This window comes from Athene noctua, chromosome 8 (assembly GCF_965140245.1).
Source record: "Athene noctua chromosome 8, bAthNoc1.hap1.1, whole genome shotgun sequence".
Lineage (NCBI taxonomy): Eukaryota > Metazoa > Chordata > Aves > Strigiformes > Strigidae > Athene > Athene noctua.
In genome coordinates, this window is record NC_134044.1 from 27,969,793 (window position 1) to 27,975,792 (window position 6,000).

Sequence of the window (6,000 nt, forward strand, 5' to 3'; positions counted from 1 at the left end):
TAATTGCGCCTGGACCTGACTGATGGGCTGCTGCGGGAGCCGGGACGGCATCGCCGGGGAGCCTCCTCCAAAACACACACCGGGACAAGGAGCTCGGCTGCCACCATCATATTCGAGACACATAGGAAACTCCCACAAAAATAATAAGAAAGGGAGATTTATCCACATTCCCTGGATCACATGCCAAGTGGCAGAGCTTGCACCCTGCAAGCGGGGCTCCGAGCACTGCGGGAAGCGGTGTCAGCTTCGCGGAGAAATGAAGGTCTCGACGTCGGCACGGCAGCAGGCACCAGCTTTGCAAACAAATTGTCCCGGTGCAACGTGTAACTAAGTCATAAAGGGCCATGGGAGGTTCTCACAGAAATCCACTGGGCAGGAAAGGCAAAGCCAGCAAAGTCCCTCTTGGCAGCAGGATGTTGCCGTAATTTTTTTTTTTTTTTTTTTTTTATATAGACATCAGCATCTGCCAAAGCCAATTTAACATGGTTCACGAGAACTCCGTGATCAATACCAGCACTTAATGTATAGGATGGTTACACTAGAAATTAAACAATCTGGAATAAGAAAAATAAAATAAATCACTGTTTTCCACTGAAATACCAAAACGAAACGTTTTGCGTAGAATTTTCCCCAACCAGAAGCATTCCATCAAAATTCACAGGAATTCATAAAATATTTCCCCTGATGCACACCTCCCTTTTTTTTTTTCTGGGCAAGGAATGGCAGCCAAAACATTTGCTGCAGCTCTACCAGCTGCCTGGGAGGTTTTGATGTTACAGGGACAATTTAAGCATTTTCTCCTTGGGAAACTGCTGAGGTGACACTGAGGTACAGCGGGACCCGACACCGCCCATCTACGTGAAACACGGCATCCGCCTTGCGAATCAAATTAATTTAAACAGAAACGTACTGTTTGTACCCACGCTTCGCCTTCACATGCATTTTTCAAGCCGTAAAGGACTCAGGGGCTGCTTTCCACGACCTCTGCGTTGATGTGAGACTCCCAATTCAAGTCTTGGATTCTGAGGGAAGCACATCCATGGCGTGAGGACACGGACTTGTGTCCTGCCCAGCCCCAAGCATCCCGCATCACCATCACTTACCAGCGTCTCTTGTCCATCCTCCCCGGCGACCTTTCTCACGTGCATCAGAAACAGCTCCTGGGGCAAGAAAAAACCCTGAAGTTGCAAACGTTACAGAATAGAGAGAGCCTGGCCTTAAATGAGAACTTTGCAAACAGGTTTGCAAAATCAAGAGCACAGATGTTGTAGTCACAAGTAAGAAAATGACATTTCATTAACATGAAATTTATTTATTTTTTTTTACTAAATTCAATGTAAGCTACTTCAGATAGAAATCTGCCACTTAGATCATTTTGTCTCTGCCAAGGACCATCTGAAAAAAAGTTAAGTCCTGTGAGGACGCAAAGCCCCTCTTCTCTTGCAAACAGGGTGGCAACCGCTCTATTTTTTCCCTCACATATAAAAGGGAAATAAATTCCTCTGCACATTTCTATAGACAGCTGCAGGCAACGCGGGGCCTGCACCTGAGTAATTAAGGACCAAACCATGTTCTGGCTCATCCTAAGAACGGAACTAAGAGTACTGCGGTAAGCACAGGTTTTTGCAGCACGCATGGGTCTGGTTCAGGGACAGACCTCGGGGTCACACTGTGATCACTGCACTAAACTCACAGAAAATACCGCACCCTGTCACGCGCAGAGTCCAGCTTAAACTGCTGTGGGGAGGAACCCGTTAGAGAAAAGCAAGGTGTCTTCCTCCCGGTGCCAAAGAGCAGCTGCAGACTTCCCCTGCTCAGGCAAGAATAAGAGGAATATTTTAAGTGGACTTACAACTTTTGCTGCTAAAACAGCACCTGAGCTGCCGCAGACCGACGTGCCCGCAGAGCAGATGCTCCTCTTTCAGGCAAAACGGTGCAAAACCCCGCAGAGGGCTTTGTGGCTTTACTCCTTCTATTCTCGCTGGCTTTTCTACCCACAGTTACCCTGCCTAAAGAGAAAGGACACATTTACCCACTATGTTCACACATTTTTTTCATCTCTAGCCAGAAAGGGACTTTCATAGAAGTCAAACCGAGGTTGAGGAGGAGAGAACCCCTGCATCATCCCAATATTTTCACCAGCTAATGTATTTTGCACATCAGCTGTGGGATTTCACAGGGTTCTGTAATAGGCTGCCAACAGCAAGCCCAAAATTAAAACGATTTAACTTTCAAAGGCTTCAGCCTGAAGAAAAACATAATCTTATTTGTGTTGAATTAATTTATTTTTTTAAATTAACTTTGTTGAAGGAAGATTTTTTTACAAGACTTCTCTGATAAAGGACTATATAAATATAAATTATCCAATTTGAAAAGCCTGTCTTTCAGCTCAAAGAAGCACCATGACTACTTGGTAATTCCCCACGGTGAGGCCAGGAATATAATGCACTGGCTGATATATAATAGCTGTCTTGTATGTGAAGAGTAAAGAGCCATTTATGGAATTTTAGCATGCAGGAAGACTAACATGTCTATTAAAAGAAAAATGTGAACTCTGGGTCTCTCATCAGGGACTCATTTAAATGCAATTTTGCTAAATTAGCTGCACTAAGGAGCCAATGGAGGAAGGCTAACCGTAAACCCAGATAAAATAGTACTTCTTTGGTAATAGTGATTCATATTAAAGGACTCCAGTGGATAATAAGTCATTAATAGGTTAACATGTTTTTGATCCAATATATCCTAAAACAAACCCAGAACTCAGCATCTCATACTGTTACCTAGTAAATTGGGGGTTTACGTATTTCATTCAATAATTCCAGACGCATCATTTATATCTAAGCCATGAAGGGAAAGAGATTGGGGCCTGTTAGTCTGACCTCAAACATAGGTGAGATTTCAAGAGAGGTTTTAAAAGGCAAGAAAGGCCGGAAAATGGGATATAAGGCAACGTGGGTTTACCAGACGATAGTAGATTAGCACAATACCCTCCTTTGATAAATTATTGCTTGCACAGAAGAAGTGTCTGTTCCTGGTAAGGGTAGGTGGGATGGAAAACTTGCCACAGTCCCCCCGTTTGCAAAGGACCCTGTCACCCAGCTGGTCCCAGTGATGGTTATCAGCTGCCTTGTATCAATGTGCCTCCAAAATGATGGTGGCGGTGAGAAAGAGCGTGCTAAGAAATAACCAGTAGAGGAAATATCCCATGGGAATGCCACGGGAAGATCTCCGTGCAAGACAGGCAGAGAAAATTCCCGTGGAGGAAGGAACTGTCGCCCGCTGGCAAGCGCTGTGAGATGCTTCAGGGAAAAGACAGTGATATGCCCTAATGCCCACCTGAATGTAATTTATTTTAATTAGTTTACACTCAAGAACATTGGCATGCTATCCATAATTAACAGCAAGATAATGGAGGAACTCTTCATGGGATGCAAGGGCAGGATGGAAAATCATCAGAGCCAAAGGAGTGGGAGGATGGAGCTTTCCAGAGGGGGTCCCATCAGGGAAACGCCGTCCCCTCGTGACTGGTGGGGACACATTGGGCTCAGCCTGCCCGAAGCCAAAATCCTCTGTGCTGACCCCACCACGCTGCCTAGGTGGGATGCGCAGGACGGGCATGGAGACCCCCCCCCCGGTTCTCCAGTGCAGGGACGTGAGTGGGGCTTCGCCCCCTTGGGCAGGATTTGATACCCGTTTAGGCTACAACCCAAAGGGGTGTTTGAAGCTCACCCAGACATCTCCCAGAGCAGGGAGCAGGAGAAGGGTGGTGGCACGTCCCTCCAGCATCCCTGGTTGTTACTCCAGCAGAACAGGCAGGCTGAACATCTTCCAAACATTGCCAAAAATTCAGAATACCATGAATTTCCATTCATACTTCACCTGTGGATTCGTTATTCCCAAGCCAGGCTTCTTCAAGCTGATCTGCTGATGCTCACAAGGCTGGTGCCACTCTGGGGGCTTGGCAGCTACGGGGAAGCACTGGCAGCACACAGACATGAAACAAAATCAAGATGACAACCACAACCCAGCAGTATTCTTCCCCAAAACACTGGTCTTCTGGTTTGGCTTCATTTCTAGCCTGCAGACACCTGCACGACCTTGGACGTGCTCTGTGTGAAGAAAGGACACCAAGAGGTGAAGCCCATGGAAGGAGAGAGAACATCCCCATCTGCCAGAGCACAGAAAGTACCAGCCCCAAATCCCGCAGTCTCAAGATGTTTTTATGGGAAAGGACATTCATCTTCAAGCCCTGCCATGTGTTTTCTCAATTAGGGCTCTAAAAACAAGCTTTCACGTTTCCTTGACCGCTGTGCATTTCAATTATATTTATAATATATTGGATTTCGTTCTTAAGAGAACATTTCCTCTGATGCTATAAAAACATTCCCCTCATTACTTTCTGAAATTTAAAGATGGCAACACTTGCAGACAAAAAGGTTTTTTCAAAGCACCGGGCAGTTACTAATGATAATCATAAAAGATTAAATTTTCAACATAATTAGCCAGTGACAGGTCAATAAAATCCCTAGGCCAGATGGCTTCTTAACTGAGTTTTCAAAGAAATTCGGTAATTATAGGAACCACCCCTAGATATACTCAACTTTTCTTTTTAATGAAATTGCATAATACCAGATTATGCAAGAAAGACCGTAATGAGTTTTAGCAAACTGAACAAAGACCTTTGCACCACCAGCTTCTGTACATCTCTTCATACCCATCACCCCTGCAAGAAACTCTCCCGTTATCTAAGGCTAAAATCAATACATTAATCCATATAGATCAGTCTGGATTAATGCAAGAGACTGCTTTCACATCACAACACTGATAGTTTTTTCCTAGAGGCAATCTGTTACTACGTACTACGTGATGGGCTAAAAAAAAAAAAAATTTTTAAAAAAAAAAATCATCATTTCAGCAGGGTGAAAACAGGGTGTTTTGATTTGCGTAGAAACCTATAAAAACGTAGCACCTTTGTATAGAGGTTCAATCTTTTAGCCACAAATGTCTCATTTTGAATTCCCCCTTCCGAGCAAAGTCTCCTGCCCCAGGGCTGCAGCCCCGTGTAGGGCACAAAGGTTTCCGACCGCTTGTGTTTCCTGGCAGCGAGTTTGTTAATACAATCAGAGCAAAGCCAGACACGAGAAATGCACTGCACCTTGTTTTGTAGAATAATAGATGAGCAAACTTTGAATTTATTATTTTTTTTAATGTGAATTAAATATCACCTGGGGAAAATCTGCAATTGCTGCTCTAATTTAGAAAAATACTGATAAGCCATTTTTGGAGCTGTGGTAACATCTTTTCCAGTTCAAGTCTTGCTCAATGTTCAACAACATGTAATAATCTCGCATTAGGACATCCCCCTGAGCCTCTTTTGATTTCTTGAACTAAAATTCAGATTCCAAGTTGTAACCTGCTGCTAAGCAGCTTCCACCAAGCAGAGCAGTGGGCTGCAAAACGCGTGCGACCCTGCACGATCCGACGCTGTGCTGCTGAAACTCATCGCCTTTTCTGAAGATCTATCACCTCCACAGACGTCAGCTGGGCACTGGCCCTGCATGCAGTACCACCAGTGACCATGACAAGGGTTCCCAGTGAGAAAGACCCTGGGGAAGGCTCACTGCTGTCCTCACACCCCCCTGGGCTATGACACAGAACTGTCGCCTCCCGTATCATCGCCCAGAGCCAGGCAGAGAATCACACTCAAACACTTGCTCCTTGACGTGATTGGGAGAACAAAGTAGGGTAAGATGGGGAGAACAAATTAGGGTAAGTCACAGCGCTAATTGTAGAAATTAATCACAGAATCAGAATCACAGAATCGTCTAGGTTGGAAAAGACCTTGAAGATCATCCAGTCCAACCACTGACCTAACGCTGACAGTTCCCAACTACACAAATATACACGCACAGATTAATGTGAGTTTAGAGCCAGTCCCTCTAATTGTCTTTCCTGTCCACCTTAACTGCAATGACTCCTTTTCTCCCTTTGTCAAATGAA